Genomic DNA, 21,221 nt, shown 5'->3' with positions numbered 1-21,221 from the left:
TCAGTGAGAGGTACAGTTTTCTTAGTGGGTAGGTAAGCTATGACCCCGCATCGAGGCCTACTGCATCTGATGTTGTACAGTTCCCCAAGTCAGGAGTTGATCTTGCAAGCCGATATGGCTACAGCTGGTAATCAAGCAATAAGTTGGGGTTTAACAGTACATTTTTACCACTGTGCTAATATGTTGTGCTGTATGTTGTAATTAACACTAAACTTCCAATACTGTGAAAATGTTCAAATAAAAACATTGCCAGTTATTTGCATCATTTTATTTCTCAAAAGGTATTGAATCTACTCCAGCTGATAGCCCTGTCGCTTGTCTTAGCCAAAGGAAGACTGGTGAGGTGTTTTAAAGATGTCACTTGCTCACTCCCCTCCCATCCTTTGTCTGATGAGAACTTTGTATATCTCATTTGCATCTGCAAATGTACAGGGTGTAGGAATTGTATTCCTATTCATGGCAGTGGTGAATTCTTGGACTATCATGAGGTATGCAGCAAGACAACCATCTGCTGTGTTTGGAAAATGACTGTTTTCCAAAATGGCATGGCACATGTCTCGGAACTCCTGGTTTGCCACCATTGAAGGTTCATCTTTCTCACTGACAAGTTCTTTAGCGTAGTCGAGGAGGTCTGTGTCGACTGGGCACAGCATGTCAGCAAAACCTGCAATTGGGGGAGAAAAATTGGTAACATTTTCCCTTAGAATGACAAGTAAATCAATAATTGCAAAGCTGTTTCAGAGCATGCATATAAAGCAGTTCACCATGACCTACAATGCTTTAAGCTGAAGCTTCAATGTCTTTCCTGCATGTAAATTTAAATATGAAATGTTTTAAGTAGGTTTACGGATTTAGTAATATGAATTTAAAAAGATAGGTAGCCAACACTAAAACATATAAACAAATATTTACAAATTTCAGTATTTGTTCCTATAATGTGTCAGTCTGATGCAATGGTGTGATTACATTGGCAAATGACATGTGTTTTGTTACATTAGAACTAAGTTAAATAAAGATTATCAACCTTTGTTGCAACTTGCAAGTAACATACCAGGAGGTGGGGACGTGTAGAGAACATCTGGCTTCCCAAATGGACCTGCAGCATAGTTGTTTGCGGATGTCATGGGTGTTCCATGTTATCTGCTCAGTTTTCAAATCTTTCTGAAGGCGTGAAGGTGTGTGTACTGCAAGCAGTTGCTTTGGAGAAAGAAATGGAACTTAATGTTAACATTAAATCTGTTAGTGACATGCAATTAATCTGATCATTATTGACTTACATGCGAACAGGGTTGTCAAGCTCGAGGATGCCAGACTCCATCATGGCCTAAGCATGTGATTTTGAAAAAGACAAGAAGTTGTATTAAAACATACAACAGTGAACCAAATTCTAAATTTATGTCAATCAAATTTAAGTCTACGATTACAATAAGAGTGAGGAAATTCCCCAAAACTACAAGATTTTAATTCCCAAAGACGAGTGGGTTTTTGAAATAAAAATAAAATCATGTAGCAAAGTAACTAGAAAATCAAGGTATGCAGCATTTATTTTCTTTTATATTAAGTCAAAACATCCTCATGCTTTCCCTTAAATACGTATACACAACATAACTGTTGATCACTTCAGAATGCAATTAGAATAAAGCAAATGCTCCTCCTGCGCCTGACGAGGACTTTCTTGATCTTATACTCTACAGTTTCTATGTGTTTCTTGGGGACAGATTCAATCAGCCTTGACTAGCAACACATTACATTTAGAAAACTATCTAATCCAACATATGGTCCAAAAGCCAAAGAAAGTCAAACATCTAAATTGTCAGTTGTTGGTGTTGGATGTTCATTTTACATCAAGCTGGTGTAAATGTCAAATTAAGCAAAAAAATATTCAACTTTAGGAGCGTACTTTATATTTTCTGTATTGTTAAATCTTTTAGCTTTTATACCTCAAATCAGCCATTTCTTGATCCATGCCCTCTTTAAAATGCTGTTGAACCATTCAGCTCTCTAAACAATGAAAAATTACACTATTATTTTGAATGCCATCAGTGACGGTCTAAAAATATTTGAGTATAAATGTAAAAACTTTCCTGGTTGTGCACTGATGTCCCCATTCTGAAGCACTGCTGTGCCTGGTTCCCCTGCTCACGCATGTGAAATGCCATCTGCATTTGACCAACAACAAGGTTCTCCTTTCCTCTGTCACCTTGAATCAATGTGGGACAGCCTGAGCATACAAAAAGAAAATCTTTTGTTTGTGCCATAACTGTTTGGTGTTTGAAACCATATCAAGGACATTCTATTGTTACCAAAATGTAAATCTTTTGTTCGGTACCCGTTTACTAAGAATTCCAACCAATTAAAAACAATACAGTGCATACCACCCTGCTCCTGAACAGCATCGTAGAAGTATCTTGCAACAAATCTTTGCTTGCTGGTTGGAAGTGCCTTGCTTCAACCAAAGAAGTTTCCTAGAAAAACTGAGTGGACAACAACAGAAAAGGTGCACATATTCACATTACTATAATAGGACTGAATTACCGTTAATGGCACGTATAGCAAGACTTTTACTGAAACTCTACATGGCCATATGTGACAAAATCTACATCAACACCTAATCTTCATGGAACATTAAATTATCAATGAATTTACATTAACAGACTGCAAAGAAAATGCAACATACCCATCAATACATGGCATGTGGATACATCTGTATCCACATGCCAAAGAACTTCAGTTTGCCAAAGAACTTCAGTTTGTCATTACCTGTATGGAACAATGTATGTTTCTGCAATGAGTATACACTTACTATCTTAGAAGTTGAAATTTACTTAAACTTAAATTTAAAAGATAAGATATGTACCATCAATGTGCCAGGTGTCATTTGGGCCATGGCAGATGTAATTCCTACGGTGAATTTTCTTCTTGCCAGGAGCTCTTTTTTGAAGACCACTTGCATCCAGATCCCTCATTATTTCAGCAACATCATTTCTATATTAACAGGAGATTACAAATTAATTAAAATGGCCTACAAATTAATTGAAATGAGCTTCTACCTCATAACATTAAGAGCAAAGTATAGAGACCAACCTGTAGCAAGGCTGCACTCCTCTGATATCCTGAACCCGTTTCAGCATTGCCCTGATGCCTTGTTCAGGTGACCACTGTCTCATCTCACTCTGTAAATCAACACATTATTATTATATAACATATTAAACCATTTGAATTATCATTAGGAAAAACACTGCATATACAACCTGAGCAACTAACATTTCATTACATGTGTTCAATATATTGGCAAAAATCCTGCAGCAAAGTGGTTGTGGAATTTTTTCCATTACCAAAGAGTGAAAATAAAGAGTGAGAAGATCTATTCAAAAAGGAACCCCAAGATCGATCTGGTCTCAATGAACATTCAAAGTGTTGTGGAATTTTTTCCATTACTAAAGAGTGAAAATAAAGAGTGAGAAGATCTATTCAAAAAGGAACCCCAAGATCGATCTGGTCTCAATGACCAGATCGATCTTGCCTTATTCGAAGGCAAGATAAGCGTTCGAAGACCCCTCTCTCACACGGTGAGGAGAGAAAGAGGCCCCGAGTAAAGGCAAACATGAAAACTTATACCTTTCCATCACACTACACAGAGCACTTCCCCATCACGCCACATAGAGCCACTGCCCGATTGTACCTGGCAGGGCACAATCTATCCCCTAGTGTGAGAAAAGAGACTACATGACTATTTACCATCTCCCAAGGCTGAGAAGGAGCTGGAGTCCAGTGAGAAAGAGCCTGGGTGACTCTTCGCACATGTACAGAGTGTGAGAAACAGAATAAAGGGAACAAAATGATGGGAAACAAAACACCCAATATGCTGTGCATGTAGTATTCTAAGACATTTCAGATACATTTTATATAGAGATAGATAGATAGATAGATACTTTATTGATCCCGAGGGAAATTCAGGGCATCCAGTAGCAGTATACAGACAGGCAGGACACAAGACACAAGACAATGGTTACAGTACAAAACATCGGTTACAATACAATACACACCCGCTGTCCCCCCTCCCCTCTCTATACAATAATCCCTCAAACAAGATTTAGCAGCCCCTATGTGACTAAGAGTTAAGGCATTAGCATAAGATTTAAAACTTATGTAGCATGGTGTACCTAACCTGTGAGGAGAGAGAAGCATGTGCGCTGTTTGCATGAGAGAAGCATGTGTGCTGTGTGTGCTGGGTGTATGTACAGAGGTCTTTGAGCTTATGCCCGAGGTGTGAGTACAGTTGTTAAACAGTCGTTACTTTTTTCTTTTTTTTTTGATAGATATGACAGATTCTATGAGACCTTTGTAGTACAAATGGAGTAAAATTTTCCAGAACAAAAGGTTCCAGAAATACATATTAATATCTTAGCCTAATTGACGATACTTGTTTTACTAAGGCTTACCTCCACAGCTTTGCGGATTTCAGTGAGAGGTCGCTGGGGGTCTCTCTGCCTCAATCCCAGAACTTTCAAAATCCTTCTCATGTGTCTCTCACTGGTAGGTCACAAAACAACCACAATATAAAAGCACATGCATTGTATCTTGTCCACAAGGAAAAGACTTGTAATTATAAGACAATGTGCATATCAGAGATGCGTCATGTCAATGGTATCTGATACAGCAACACATTTCTCAAAATGCAGGCCTACTTGATTTCATGTCCAGATGAAGCCGATACAGAGCTGATTTCCTTCGGTTTCAAGCCATTTTTGAATAACAATATTATCATATCATCTACAAAACGTTAAGTGTGACAACCATTGGTTGAATGTATTTCCCTCGGGATCAATAAAGTATCTATCTATCTATCTGATATTCTAACACCTGTACTGTTGCAAAATAGCTAGCCAGTGGAATTATGGAAATTTCTGGGTGTGAACATTCTACTTAAGAGGTAGTAACTTTATTCAGCTAAAACTCATACATACGTAGCCTCATAAGTACATTGATGATTGTGGATACTCCTTTCACTCTTGCTGTCAGTTGACATCTTGCACCAATGTCTGAAAAAAGTAAACAAAAATATTATTGCAAAAATAATAGCGTTAGGCAATTAGTAGAAATCCACAACTAACTTTCTATACAATACATTATTTTATCGAGCTATAATTTTAGGACTAATGGTCAGTATTTACACTTGGTTCATTTTAAATATCAAACGAAATTTGAGAATTTGATTTACTACAATACACGACCTAATTACTTTACTGTTTTAAGTGCTTTAATAAGCCTCGCAGCTTTAATCATTTAAAGCCTCCCATAATCCTTTAAGGGAGCTAAAATATTTGTCTGCTACAAACGTATGCTATGTACATTTGTAGCAATTGCTACTACTGAAGCTAGCTACGGTTAGCTAGACATAATAGTATCGGCCTAATTTTACAATTAAAAAAACATATAATATAACGCTAGTTCTCTTCCTAACTTTTAAGCAGCATTGGCCCTTTCCAGCTGTAGTTCAGTATCGTAAGAAAACCGCAGCACCTGGAAGACAATGGGCCATGCAGATGATCTGGAAGCTGGAAGAGGCGGACTCAGGAGAAGATAATGTCTGTATCACATGAGGAAGAAGATGAAAGGGACAAGGAGTCATCTGAAGGGTGTGAGGTGGCAACAGATGAATGGGCTGGGGGGGGGGGGCAGAGCCACAAGACAAGGCAGGAGAAGGCATGGCAAATGAATCAAAGATGACCTTGACAGTGCTTTTGTCCTTCACATCGGACATTGAGGTCAAATTGGTGAATTCATTATCAAACTCGGCATCCATGAATTGAAGACGGAACTCCCCCTCTACACCACACTGCCTTTTTATGTGTTATGTGAGTTCACTGACAGACTCTGGTATCCATCTGGAAGGATCAACCTCTGGGAATTATGTTCTCCCAGAATGATTCTGAGCTTCACTGTGGCATGGGCAGCCATTTCACAACTGTGAATGAGGAAAGAGGACTAAATGTTACAAGCTGACAGAGCAGGACACAAGAAGCATTAAAAACTGAACTTCAAATTGAAGCATTTTAAATTGAATCTGAAGATTACCACACCTTATATTCAGGGTTCTCAACATTTTGTAACTAAAGTCCATTCAACTTGTTTGCAAGTGTTGGATCCAACTTAATTTACTAGGGTTGGATTAACACAGTTTTCAATAAGGTTGATCCAACTACTGTGAATTAAGTTGGATCAGAGAATACACAAAAGCAAGTAAGAGGGCCAATGCAAAAGGTACACTCTGCAACTCACTGAGTACAGTCACCCCTTCCAGAATGATTCCAACATCCTCTGGGTCATCATTGGGCTCTGCACCATTGTGTCGCATGACATAGATGCCATAGACGGTCTCTGCCATGGCTGCCTGACTGTTTTCATCATCCACCTGTGGCAAAACAAAGAAAAAGAAGAAGAAAACTGAAATTAGCACATATTAAATCACCAAAACAAATTCATGAGACAAGCTGATATTACATTTCTTACAATTTTTAAAGCTGATAATCCACAAGGAATCTCTATTGATTCTGAAAGTGATCATTTCCTTACTAAGGTAAATTAACGTACCTTGTATTCCTTCACCAGCTTCTCTGGATCCTCGTTAAGGTAGACACACAGTCCCTTAAGGATGCATTCTCGTCTGGCATCAATCCCATCGTTCTGCAGATCAGAGAATAGAAACACACACACACACACATTTGAAACACAATTTAAACAAACCAGTAGAATGGGTTTCACACATCTAATGACATATATTTATTATACTGAAAAGCATACTGAAAGCCCTTTTGGCAGACGTTTTGCTACTTTAAAGGATAACTTCAGGATTTTTGAACCTGGGCTGAATTTAGCATTGGTTGGCAGTGCAACTGAATGATAGGAACCATTTATGCCTGAAACCAGAAGTAAGTTTGAACGGGGATGTGTGGGTAATTTTGATTTGTGTAAAAAATATGCCAATGAAAGTGTTTGTTTTGCTACTAACATGTTCGGATTGTTATAGTAAGTATTATCGAGACAACCTGTACCATTTTATTTGTGTCGTCGCTTAATGCCCTTATTTATATCCTGTTAGGAGTCTATGTTAGGGGTGAATGTGAAGGGCTACAACTGCCACCAAGAGGAGCTTGGTTGTAGCCCCAGAACAAACATTTTTAAAGAAAAACACTTATTGACATACTTTTGACACAAATAGAAATTACCGGCACATCCCTGTTTAAACCTAGTTTTGCTTTCAGGCAAAAATTAAACTTAGTGAGTACAGTGCCAATTGGCCTGATTTTGGTTCCTATCATTCAGTTGCACTGCCAGCTAATCCTAATTACAGCCCAGGTTAAAAAATCCCAAAGCTATCCTTTAACCAGATAATGATTGTTTCCCACAAAAACCTACTGAAGATGGACTCTCTGGGAAAAAACACCTTAAGGCTACATTCTCCCCACAGCGATTAACTGTAATGATTAACAATATGTTTATTTAAAGAAACTTGAACAAAACTATATTGACTGGTTGAAAAGTTTCTGTTATGTTTACATGGTAATCATACCTGGGTCATGGTTACCATGACGTTCTTGAGCCTTCTCCCGATAATTCCACCTTTCTTGCTATATGCCTTCATCAGTTGTGCATACGGAACATCCAGCTGGGAAAAAAAACTTAAGACTGCAGATGGACAGTTGTGATTCCTTTGAATTCTGCACACACCTGTGAATACAAAGAAATAAAGCAAAGGTACACAAACCTCAAATTTTATACAACAGTTCAGTCATGCAATACAAATACAGAGTGCTGGTCTTCAGCAAAGCATTTCTTCATGAGTTATTGGATTCCATGTGGTACATAGCATGCAGTCTTTAAGTATTAATTGTATACTAGATACTCAAAAAAACAGAGGAGGTCGCTTCACTTACCTCACGCACATGGAAGAGTCCTGGCCACCTCGTTTTGAAATCGGCTATCATGGGTGCATTTTGAACTACTTTGTGCCTTCTGTGGGCAAAGGTCTTGTCCATCATCATTGCCACCTTATCTTCATTGTTTCTTTTCTTTACCTCTGAGAGGAGTGGCACTCTCATCATTTCTAGGGTCTCCTTCGTTTCATGGCTGGGGACGTTTAGTTGAATGGGAACAGATTCATTTACCAACTCCACAGCTATGCACAGAAACACATACTATTGAGCGCGCCTGGATATAAGCTGCACCGGCTAAAAATAAGTAAATAAATGTATTTGTACATATATAAGCCTCACTTGATTATAAGCCGCAGGTGTCCACGTTGTAACAGAGCTATTTACACAGAAAGACGTGACACAAAAACATTGTTTTAACTTTTAATTAAATACGTAGGCTACCGGTAACATCCGCAAATACGAAGCCTACTGGAAATCCTTTATCGAATAGTGTCTGTAACACGGCTGATGAAAAAGATTACCTTAATACAGTAATACATTTCACAAGAAAAAGTCCATCCATTCACTGCCTCAGAATGACTTCATTACTCACTTCCTCAGTCTCTTTTTCGTTGTTGCTGTCAGTGTCAACTTTACGTGCAGTAGCTCTTTTAGCTTCTGTGACAGCCAGGTCGATCGCCTTTAACATGAAAGCTGCATCATATGTATTTCTCCGTGTGTCTTCCATGATGAGGGTGCGTGCATGAAGCGCAAAATGACTGATATTAAGATCCAACGCGACGAGGTGAAATGTTTTTGCGGCAGAAGCTCATTGTCCCGCAAGAAAAATACATAAATAAGCCACATCCTTGTAAAAGCCGCAGTGTTCAAAACGTAACAAAAAAGTAGCGGCTTATAGTCCGGAATTTACAGTACTCAATTTTTGTGTAAATGTACATAGAACTGAAGTAACTACTGACCGCAGATATAACTTTAGTACTATGTGCACCACTACTTTCTATCATATAACATATTTTCACCAGCATATGTTAGATCTGTACACAGCTTATGTTGCTAACTTAGCTAAAAATAGTTTTAGTTCGTTTTTTTGCCATAAATAAAAGGTTTAATAACCCAAAGAGTGATAGATAGATTATTTGACTTGAAATATATGGTGGTTTTGTACTCACCTCTATGGTCGGTAGATGAATTTCCCTCCGTAAAGATTCTTAAGTTCTTGGTGTAGCTGGGCTGCGTAAGCTATCAGAGTGGTAGAGGGTAAATGGGCGGGGCGTGTTGCCATGGCTCCTCCCACCGGACCCTGCTGTGCAGACTCTGGTTGCAAATGACATCAAAATTCCAAGATGGCAGGCCGAAAAAAAGCTTCACGAACGTTGAACGGAAACAGCTACAGTCCACACCCACCAGCAAGTTTCGTTACTACTAACGAGGTAACTAGTTGAACTAGTTTAATTACTCAGGAGCGTTGTTCAGCTTTTAGTGTGTGTTAGGGCAGCGGTCCCCAACCTTTTTTGCGCCACGGACCGGTTCAATGTCAGACAATATTTTCAAGGACCGGCCTCTAAGGTGTGGCGGAAAAATACAACACAATAAAATGATACGATCAACGTGCTATTTTGTAAAATATAATAATAAACGTGAATCCACTGTGTAATCCTATGGAACTTTATTAACAGCGTTTCATGAAATGCGCCAACAACATAACATCAGTAACATCCTCTCTGTCCCCACGCTCTCGGGTCACTATGGTAACGCTTAAGCATGCCTTCACAATAAGATACTCCACAAACAAATCAAAAATAAAATAAAGTCCATGAAAATATATAACTCACCATAACCCTGAATCAATGAGAGCCCTGAGTTTTGAAGGCTTCATTGCCTCATTGGAGAGCCGGTTGCCGCATATTATGCAGAGCGGGCTTGGTGCGTGGGAATCACCTGTCGCGATAAATCCATATTTCATGTAGGACCATAGATTTAGGTAGCCTACCGCGAAACCGCTTTTTGCACGGCCTATTTAAAAAAAACACGGCCTTGAAATTATTGCACGGCTTGACCTAGGCCGTGCAAATATCTACATTTAATAGACGTGCTTACTACACGGGTGCGCTAAATATCTGATTAGGCTACATTCTAATTCTGGCAAAGAATATGTTTGCCGAATACCGGTACTGAAAAGCTTAAACCTGATCCTGTTTGCGTTTCTACAGCCACCTGTGCCCTATTTGGTAGACGGCGTGTCAGCCGGATGACGATAGCCGTTATGTAAATAGCGTCATATGATAGCAGCTAACCGCTAACTAATGAATTCAACAAAGGAGAAAAACGCAACATAAACAAAACCAACGCTGGAAGACATCCAGCAGTTCATCTTCTCTGTCACTGACATGTGACTCTTTATTACAAGAACTCAATCAAGCTTTGTTTCAGAGAAGGCTGTGATCGGCGAGGAGAAATACACACGTAAACAATCAGCTGTGTTACAGTCAATGCTTTAAACACGGCGGAGTTTTGTTTACCGACGTAACACGGGAAGTGACGATTTTTTTCAACCAATCAACGGACTGCAGGGTTTAGCTCCACCTTGTCGGGTCAGCGCCACATTCGAACATGTTGACAGATGATTGACTTATCAAGGTCTAGGGATCTATTATTACTGGATGACACATGTAATATTATGAATATATGTGTTTGTTTGTTTTTTAAAGAAAGTGTCTTTCATGGAACCATGAAGTTTGTACTTAAATTGACCGGCGCAAAATACTACGGTAGCTACTTCGTTGCGTGACATAATTCTCGAGAGACTGCTTTGTGGGCGGCTCTGCGCCGTGCGCATTCACAGGGAACAGCTGACAGCGGCAACACCTGACAGGGCAACACAGCTGACAGCGGAGCAGCATTGATTGCACACAAAACGCCGAAACGTAAGTGCAGCTTCACAGATGAACTACAAAAACACTGTAAAACACTACAGCAGCTACACACATGTACACATTTTTGTTTGTTAAGTTAGTATTTTTGTGAGCATTTTTTCTAATTATATTCTTTCTATTGTTATCCTAATCTTTATACTTATTATTCTCCCACTTCCGTACGTTTTTCGCTGGTCTACTACTCTTCAACCGTGCTACTTTCGCCGTTCAACTATCATACTGTTCAGCTTTTTTCTGCTCATTATGGCTATATCTTTTCACGTTTTTACTACTTTTACTTTTTAAGTTATTTCACTTTTTCCAGAAAATTCTGCCCCATTGAAATGAATTGGAAACGTTTAAACTTTTCAACCTTCTTCTCAGCCTTATAACTTTTGCTCTGTTCAACGTAGAAACTTCATTTTTACTTTAAAACGTTCACACGTTTTTCTGCTACTTTTACTACATTTACATTGTTTTGCTATCTTTTATCCTTTTTAAACTATACCTCCAAATGTTTGGTGATGTTTTTTTACAGTTTTCTCTCTTTTTGAATGGGTATGTATGTGGTGGGATGTTCAGAGCTAGAGTGCGTGACATCATCGCTAGAGTGCGACTATCCCCAATTGATCAGGACTTTTGGTGCCCTTGTGGGACACTGGACCCTGCGATTTGAGGCAAAGCATAGTTTTTTTAAGCAGGTCATTCGACAGACCAACTGCTTTAAAAACGTGCCCCTCTCGCTAGCCACTAAGCATCAGAAAATGATGTCATATCACCTCAGTTCGTCCAGTTTTGAAAGAACTGGTCTTGAGATCACAAACGTCTCAACAGTTCCTGTGGATGTTTTGAAACAAGAAATAGCACAGACTATTTACGAGAACTTCCCCGGCACAACTATTGTTCACCTTACTAAATGTGTGTCAAGCAAGGGTGTAACATTCAGAAATGGAATGCTTGTGGTTTATGGGTCTACAAGTGGACTGCCTGATTTTGGAGAGATTCTTCAGATTTGTGTTGTACAGGAGAGACTGTTTCATGGTGAGAAGACTTTCTGGATGGTACAGGGAACACTTCAGAGCCTTTGAGCTGAGTCCATGTCCAGCCAGAGAAACAGTTTTGATTGAGCTTAATGAACTGGCTGATGACTACCCTTTGGCAGACTATTTTGTTGGATCACTGAGAATGGTGACTTTAAAAAGATACATAATCATATAAGGCAGCTATTCTCAAACACTGGATCACAGCCCACCAGTAGGCCACAGAGGGCCGTCGAGTGGGCCTCAGATGCTTCAAATGCTAAACATGTCATGGAAAAGAAGCCCAAAAAACGTTATAGAAATGACAGCGTGAAGCTATGTGATATTGCGTTAATAAAAAAGCAAAAAGCATTGCAAGTCAAAACAAAATCACAAAAAACTTTGCAAAATACATACGGTGACAAAAAATACAAATAAAGTCACATAAAAGTTATAAAAATGGTCCGCGGAAATGTTTTATCAATCAGTGCTGGACCTTTAGTTACAAAATGTTGAGAACCCTGAATATAAGTGTGGTAATCTTCAGATTCAATTTAAAATGCTTCAATTTGAAGTAGAGAAGCTGGTGAAGGAAAACAAGGTATGTTAATTTACCTTAGTAAGGAAATGATCACTTTCAGAATCAATAGAGATTCCTTGTGGATTATCAGCTTTAAAAATTGTAAGAAATGTAATATCAGCTTGTCTCATGAATTTGTTTTGGTGATTTAATATGTGCTAATTTCAGTTTTCTTCTTCTTTTTCTTTGTTTTGCCACAGGTGGATGATGAAAACAGTCAGGCAGCCATGGCAGAGACCGTCTATGGCATCTATGTCATGCGACACAATGGTGCAGAGCCCAATGATGACCCAGAAGATGTTGGAATCATTCTGGAAGGGGTGACTGTACTCAGTGAGTTGCAGAGTGTACCTTTTGCATTGGCCCTCTTACTTGCTTTTTGTGTATTCTCTGATCCAACTTAATTCACAGTAGTTTGTAACGGGTCTGGTCTTAAAGGAAGGGGTGCCAGTCAGAGTCAGTCTGACAAATAATAATGTGTTAAACTTGAACCAAGATACCTTAACCCGCACAACAAACATGCATAAACAACAGTTTCAAAACAATTTTCATTAAATATAACAACAAATACAACAGACACTAGTTCCGTTTTCAGTTTGTGTATTTGAAATTGTTTGAGGACAATCCATTCCACATAATCCACCACCCGTTCAGTCAATCCTTTCCGTTTTCAATCCACTTAATAAAAGATCCAGTCCGGGTTTTACCACGGATTCCCACCCTGCAAACAATCCGGAAAACAACAATGTGACTTTTTGGAACACACAAAATCATTTTTAAACTTTACTAAATAAGAAGTCACTGTACCTCCCGTCAGTAGAGTCTGAGATGTCAGGGATGACACGGCTGTGATGAAGCTCGTTATTCTGCGGAGTTATAAAATCACGAGTTTAAACAGAGAACGTTTGGAATGTTATTGACGCTAACTTTATTTAGCTCTTACCAAGAGGCAGCGATCAATGGTTTTAACAGCAGATACTTCCGCAAGCAGGTAAGAGTATTTTAGTTTTTAAATGGGTTGATGTGTGTCTCTTCAGTAGTCCTGAACGCGAGTGTTTGGAGGGGTGGTTTTAAATCGTGCGTTATTGGATGATTGGTGCTAGGTGGGCGTGAACGGCTGGATTGGTGAATGAATGAACTAGTTGATGAATGAATGATGTCAGTACAGCTGGATCGCTACACTCTTCCCCCCCTTCGCCAAAGCCGCCAAGGGTGAGGCGTTATTGTTATCTTCTTGTCCTCCTGCAGGTCTATCCAACTCAGTCAGAAGGACAGAAGAATCACAACTGTCTCAGAATCAAATGTTTGTTCTGGGGCTACAACCAAGCTCATCTTGGTGGCAGTCGTAGCCCATCACATTCACCCCTAACACAGACTCCTAACAGGATATAAATAAGGGCATGAAGCGACGACACAAATAAAATGGTACAGGTTGTCTCGATAATACTTACTATAACAATCCGAACATGTTAGTAGCAAAACAAACACTTTCATTGGCATATTTTTTACACAAATCAAAATTACCCACACATCCCCGTTCAAACTTACTTCTGGTTTCAGGCATGAATGGTTCCTATCATTCAGTTGCACTGCCAGCCAATGCTAAATTCAGCCCTGGTTCAAAATCCTGAAGTTATCCTTTAAAGTAGCAAAACGTCTTCCAAAAAGGGCTTTCAGTATGCTTTTCATATGCCCGGATGTCATATCTACAAAAAAATATTAAGTACAATGTATTTAAATTTGAAAATTTTGTTTCATTACTAAAAAAAATTAAGTATGTTCTACTGATCTGTAGAAAAAGTTGATTTTGTGAATAACTTTAAGTTTAATGCACTCAAATAATTAAGTTTAGCCCTAACCACAACCAGAAGGCCTCATGAAATTTACTGAAATTTTAAACCTGTGTTCTGTTGTTGCTTGTTAATTTATCTTTTTTCTGCCAAATATAAGTTTTAAAAAATCATATTGATTATTGAGTGTTTTTACATTAAAATCAGTTTCTTCTCTTCCAGTTTCGTATGTTTTAGGGCTCATCCTGCACTCAGGAGTATTTACTAGATTTGCACCCAGTAAAAATGCTTACTTAGATTTTTATATCACACTGTGACTCTGAATTCACAGCCCCTGTAATCTAGTAGGCATGTGCAAGACCGACCACAGTGAACATCCTGTTTCAAACTCGTGTTTATAGTATAATGAGCTTTTATTTTGAAAACAACCGAAATCTTGTAATGTGTAGTGGTTATATAACTGGACTTATACGTGGTTTGCTATGTTTTATTTTTCAGGTGTTTCACGAGTTCAGCAGAGTGGTAGGGAAAAATCTTAGAGAGGACTTCTTTGAAGCTCTTGACCGTGTTTCCCCAAGCCTGATAAGCCTCTTCAAGAAGAAGAGAGGCCTGACCGGCAAGCTTTTGGCCGAGCTTTTACGTCAAGCAAAGGTAGGTTGTCTTTCAACTTCTTTATTATATAAGATGCATATGTAATTCTTTACATATCTAACACTATAACATAAACAACAGAAAATAGGCATTATTCTCAGGTTTCTTTTTTCAGACGAGTAATAGTAGGAGATGGTTTTTTTCAGTTGATGGTGGTTTTTCCCCGCTAGCTGGGCTACTGGGACGAGAGAGCATTCATGCTGTCCCACACCTGGGACTCTCTCCTCCAGAGACCATTGGACAGCGGGGGGCGCGGCCAGCCTGATAGACCTGTGAGATCCGTCAGGTTGACCACTCCTAGGAAGAACAACATATAAGGATACGTCACAGCGATCAGCTGACGCCTCTGAGAAAGACTGCAGATGACGGTCGAAACATGTCAAAGTAAAAAAACATCTACTATTACTCGTCTGAAAGGTACAGTTTTATTTGTTTTTCCCAAGTACAGTTTTAAGAACATAAATGTTATTGGGTGGGGGTAGCTTTTCTTTATCTTTTCCCTGGTACCTTTTTTGTCATCTCTTTATTCTTCTCCTTTCCTTTCCGCTCTTCTTTCCTGTCTTTTTTTCTGTACATTCTTAAGTGTCCTCCTTTTTCTTGAATCTCCTGTATCTTAACCTGTGCTTTGCTCCTCTCCTTTTTTGCTTCATATCTTCTCTTCTGTTCTTCTCATCTGTCCATCTTCTTCCTCCTTCATTTCCCTTCATATTGTGTCCTCTTGTCTGCCTAGCCAGGAAATTTCAAATGATGTTCTAAAAATTGTGGTGAAAGTTCTGGCATTTAATTGACAAATACATGTAAATATCTTCAGCTAACTTGTGTTCTTTTGAGTACATTTTAGACTACTGAGCCCACTGAGACCAGACGCATATGTGTTCGGGGCCTGCCAGTTATCTTGGGGGATGATCCCTCAGACTTCTTCAGGACCAACACAGTAAGTAACTTAATTTCAAATTGTATACAATATGGTTTGCTGGCTTTGTAGCTAGGGACAGTCCCAGTCATGCTGAAAAGATTGGGAGGGGGGGATAATTACTTAAAGTACAGTTTATATAGGATGAAGCTTAATGATTATGTTCTCTCCTGGTCCATCTCTCTCTTTCTTTGCTATGCTGTCGCTGACTAGGAATCATTCAGTCAGACTGCAGTGGGAATCCTGTGCGTAGATGAGGAACATCATCAGCTGAACCCATCCAGAGTGGGCATAATCTTGGAAGGAAATGTTGTCATGAAGGAACTGTCCAACCTGCCTCAGGCCTTCTGCATCCTTTTTGGACTGATTTATGCCCTTCACCTGGACTACCCAAAGTCCATGAAGTACACTTTCCACTTTGTCCAGCAAGTGCTACTGAACCTGGGTAAAAGTGAGCTGGCACCAAAAATTCAAACACTGAAAAATCTGCTTACCTTGTAAGTTCCAGGTAGGCATTTTATGACATGTTTATGTTTGCTGTTGTGCACTCTTTGCATTGTAAGTTTTAAAGTTTCTTAACAGTTGCGTCAGAAGGGCAGGTCCCATCATTTATACTGTCGTGGAAAATTCTCCTTTTACGAGGTGGAGAGTTGCTAATTCTCAAAAGAATTACTTCACGGTGGCGCTTAAATCAGATCTCTTTTAATACGTGCAGCACGGAGGAGAGGCCAGAGCATCTTCTCTCGAACCTTTACATTACAAGTCCTTTTATACAATACAGAGAGATATGGGGAGGTGACCTTACACTTAACAAATGGTGATCTTACATTACAATGGTTGTTTAAAGTTTAGTGTATTCTGTCTGTCTGGAGACAGTGACTCTGTGATAATCAAATAACATTTACATTCGTATGGTACTGTCTGCGAAAGAGGAGGCCCTCCTGTGGCTCTCTGACACCTCTGTTCAGAGATGTCTCCTGAGAGTCTAGGTAATTTCCCACATTCCTCCCTCTTGACACAAAGTGTCAACACAACATTTGTAGAAATTACCATACAAGGTCATTATAAAACAGACTGTTCGTTACAGTGAAAATGAATGAAAACAAATAAAAAGTAAAAATAAAACAAAAACAAAACAAAATAATAACAAAATAGGCACTTATGTTGTTGAAACAGTTCTCTGTGGCAAGTTTTTAGATCATGCCCTTGTTGGATGTTCCGATCCTGTGTTGAATCTTGTGTCTTCATCTGTTGTTGCACACAGTCCATGTTTACCCTTCTGTAAGAGATGGGGTGTCTAAGTATCAGTATAGTGAATCAGTTGGTGATGAAAATGTCCCACGGCGTCCTCTCTCAGCACTCCGTAGGTTAGATCGCCTTTCTCCCGTCGGTGTCATGGCTCGGAAAAGGTTTGCAGTGAGATGCATGGATCCAGGTGTCTCTCTCAGTTATTCGAACCGCAGTGGGTGTTGTCAGCAGCACCTGATGTGGTCCTGTCCACCGTGGTTGACGCCAGTTCTTCCTTCTCAGGTCTTTTACCACTACCCAATCTCCAGGCTGGATGTTGTGGAGCTGCATCAATGCAGGCTCTGGAAGGGCTGCTTTTACCTTAGGGAAGATAAGCTTCAAAGTATGGTTGAGTGCACAACAATAGCTTATCATGTCATCATCCAATCCGGTGAGGGTCAATCTGTTCTGAGGAAACGGTGTGTTAATCATTCTCATTGGACGGCCGGTAATTATCTCATAAGGAGACAGTCCAGTTGTCTTATGTGGGCGGCCTCTCATAAACATCAGTGCAAGTGGTAAAACCTCAACCCATGACAAATTTGTTTCTGCCATTAGTTTAGTCAGTTTTGTTTTTAGGGTTTGGTTAGCTCGTTCCACTGCACCTCCACTTGCTGGATGATAAGCACAATGTGTTTTTAAATTTATTTGCAGGCTTTCGGAGATGTTTTGAATAACATTGTTCACAAAGTGTGATCCATTATCACTCGTTATTTTTGAGGGAAGACCCCAACGGGGAATTATTTCCCTCAACAATGATTTTGCTACTGAGATCGCTGTTGCATGTGTAACAGAGTTAAAAATGCACTTTTATTATTATTACTTTAAATTCATGTTTGTTGGCGTAATAAGTATTTGTGAATTTTATTTTAATGAGTCACTCTTATTTTTGATTGTTTGACTTATTTGCCTGTAGTCCTTTTTGCACTCTACCTAGTTTGAGCCTCCTGGGTTTCCATAGCTCCTCCTGGGCTTCCGTAGCTTCTCCCGTCACTCCCCTCACATTGCTACTCCGCATTGCTGAGGGTAAGTTGTGTTAGATGTAAACTGCTGCGATATTGTGTTGTTCGCTCCATAAATCTAGCTATTTATGTCATAGCCTCTGGTGTATGTTGCTTACTGCTGTACAATATCACGTTATAAAGCTGTTTTGTGTTGTTTTGACCGTTATAATAAGTTTTATGAACGTTTTTGTTTCCACCGTTTTGGCGCGAATTTTGTGTGACGTATATTTTGCAGCACAGCTTGTATAAACGCTGTTCTTGTCTGCATGTTTAGGAGCAGAGTGCACGTAGAGAGAATCAGAAGACCATTAATGTGAGATTAATGTCTTCTACAGGTATGTGTATGTGTTTTTATTTTAAATTGTAAAGTTTGTCTCTGTTTAGTTATTCCACCCCACTGCACTGTATTAATGTGGCCACCAGGTGGCATTTGTTTATGATTTACTCATTGTTATGAAGAGAGGTGTTAAAACCGTTGTTTTAAAATGTTTTTTTACTGTGACATTGCTACTCCGCATTGCTGAGGGAGCAGAGTGCACGTAGAGAGAATCAGAAGACCATTAATGAATAAAAGCTGGAGAACAGTGATCTGTGTTGTCATCCTTGAGCCCTAAACACGCACAAAATCATATCCGTTACACATGTTTACATGGAAAACATTCAATCCATTTTGAAAACATGTCCACAATAACGAGACAATATTTGTACCCCCTACAAGGAGTGAGTTCAATAAAATCCATCATTAAATGTTCAAAAGGACCTTCAGGTTTTGGATGGGCTGACAGAGGCATTGCGACACCTCTGCCGACATTGTAAGTTGCACAAATCACACAGTTTTTACAAACATTTTTCGCAAAAATAGAAAATCCTGGCGCATTCCATAATTTATTTACAATACCAATCATCCCTCCTTTTGACACATGGTCTAGCCCATGTGTCAACTTTGCCAAGAAAGGGAATATGGCTTTTGGCAGTACTGGGAGGCCGTTTTCACCAACCCAGAGGCCCGATGGAAGTTCAATACACCTTTTCTTTTGCCATAGAGTTTTTTCTCCAGCATCAGCTCCTGTTTGAAGCAGAGAGACATCATTGAGAGAAAAAACATCGTTATTGACAGATAAAGGCATTTGTAGAGTGGGGGAGACAGGTGAGAGAGCAGCAGTTTTCGCAGCTGCATCTGCAGCTGCATTTCCCAGTGACACTGGGTCATTAGCACCTGTATGAGCTTTACATTTGCATACTGCTACTGACACAGGTAGAAGTAATGCAGACAATAGGTTTATGATTAGACTTCTGTGAGCAATAGGTTTTCCTGTAGATGTAAGAAACCCTCTATTTTTCCATAATGCATGGTAATCATGACATACATTAAATGCATATTGAGAGTCAGTATGTACTGTGATATTTTTTCCGGTCCCTAGAATGAAAGCACGAGTTATTGCAAATAGTTCAGCTGCCTGAGCAGACAGGTTACTTGGAAGTTTAGCACTTTCAATTATAGCATGGTTAGTACATACTGCATATGAGACACAAGGGGATCCATCTGTTGGATTTCTCATAGCAGAACCATCTACAAAGAACACAGAGTCAGGGTTTATAAGAGGAGTGTCAAAGAGTGCATCTCTTGGTTTTGACACTGTATCCACCACTTCCAGACAGGGGTGTGGTTCTCCATCTTGGGCCGTAGGGAGCAAGGTTGACGGGTTAAGGACTGTACATCGTTTTAAAGTTACATGAGCCATTGTCAGTAGTACATTTTGCCAATGTAACAGTCTAGCTGGGGTTAGGTGGGCAGTTTTTGCCTGTAAGATAAGTGAATGGACAGCATGTGGGACATGTACAGTAAGACGGCACATAGCGACAATGTCAACTGTGGCCAGAACTGCTTCGGTAGCAGCAGCTACAGCTCTGAGACATGCAACCATACCTCTCTCTGTTGTGGAAATTTTTTTAGAAAAATATCCCACTGGTCGTTGTTTGTCACCATGTGTCTGAGTTAGAACTGCTGTCATAAAACCATTACGTTCAGAAACAAAAAGATTAAACGGTTTTGTGGTGTCTGGTAGTCCTAGGCAAGGGGAACTTGACAAAGCTTGTTTCAAGTCAGTTAAAGCTTTTTCTGCATCAGGAGTCCAAGTCAGAAAGTCAGTCATGGCCAAATGTCTACCCCCATGTGTGATGTCATACAGGGGTTGGGAGATCTCCGCAAAATCACGAATCCATGGACGGCAATACCCTGCTAAACCCAGAAAAGACATCATTTGTTTTTTTGTAAGAGGTTTAGGAACATCTAAAATTGCTTGGATGCGGTCAGGACCTAATGTACGACCTTCTGGTGTTATTATATGACCAAGATAACACACTGATTGTGCAACAAGCTGCAGCTTGTCTTTTGATACCTTATGACCGTTGTCTGCCAGAAAACAGAGCAGAGACACTGTATCAGTCCGACAATCCTCTTGTGTATGAGAACAGATCAAAAGGTCGTCAAAATACTGAACAAGTGTACTGCCACACATTGGCCGCCAATGCGACAGGTTCTCAGCTACAGCCGCAGCAAAGAGAGTGGGACTGGAGGCAAAACCCTGTGGCATCCGCGTCCAAGTGTACCTTTTTCCATTAAAAGTGAAAGCAAACCAGAATTGTGAGTCAGGATGAACAGGAATGCTGAAATATGCATTTGCTAAATCAATTACAGTAAACCAACATGAATTTGCTGGAACTTGTGACATCATTGTTGTAACATTTGGCACTGTTGGGGCTGGGTGTTGAACTGCTTCATTAATTACCCTAAGGTCTTGCACAGGTCTCCACCCCCCATTTGGTTTCTTTACAGGAAGGATGGGGGTGTTACATGGTGAATTAGGACATTCCACAACGGCACCTTTGTCTATGAGTGACTGTATAACAGGAGCAATGCCCTCAACAGCTTCAGGGCTGAGCGGGTATTGTCTTTTACAAGGTCTAAACATTGATTTTGAATAGACAATGACAGGACTTGCGCCTTTTATGTTACCAAAATCAAACTTGCTTTTAGCCCATAATTCTTCGGGTACTGTTGACAGCATTGCTTCCTGCTCAACAGTCAATGGCATAATTTTCACTTCTGGTGTGTGTGTGTGAACGGT

At 39.7% G+C, this 21,221-nt stretch overlaps 2 long non-coding RNA genes across 2 annotated transcripts; both read right to left on the bottom strand.

Annotated features, from left to right (window-relative positions):
* Positions 1 to 253: 253 nt before the first annotated feature.
* LOC306832170 lies at positions 254 to 5,038 on the bottom strand. The gene is made up of 3 exons (XR_013780190.1): positions 4,942 to 5,038; positions 4,443 to 4,533; positions 254 to 664 (listed from the first exon to the last, which is right to left on the bottom strand). It is a non-coding gene; the product is annotated as an uncharacterized lncRNA (long non-coding RNA).
* Positions 5,039 to 13,017: 7,979 nt separating this feature from the next.
* On the bottom strand, positions 13,018 to 13,632 carry LOC306832173. The gene is made up of 3 exons (XR_013780193.1): positions 13,392 to 13,632; positions 13,256 to 13,314; positions 13,018 to 13,169 (listed from the first exon to the last, which is right to left on the bottom strand). It is a non-coding gene; the product is annotated as an uncharacterized lncRNA (long non-coding RNA).
* Between the last annotated feature and the right edge of the window lie 7,589 nt (positions 13,633 to 21,221).

This window comes from Symphodus melops (genome assembly GCF_947650265.1).
Source record: "Symphodus melops genome assembly, chromosome: 11".
In the NCBI taxonomy this organism is placed as follows: domain Eukaryota; kingdom Metazoa; phylum Chordata; class Actinopteri; order Labriformes; family Labridae; genus Symphodus; species Symphodus melops.
This window is presented reverse-complemented; position numbering and strand designations above follow the sequence as displayed.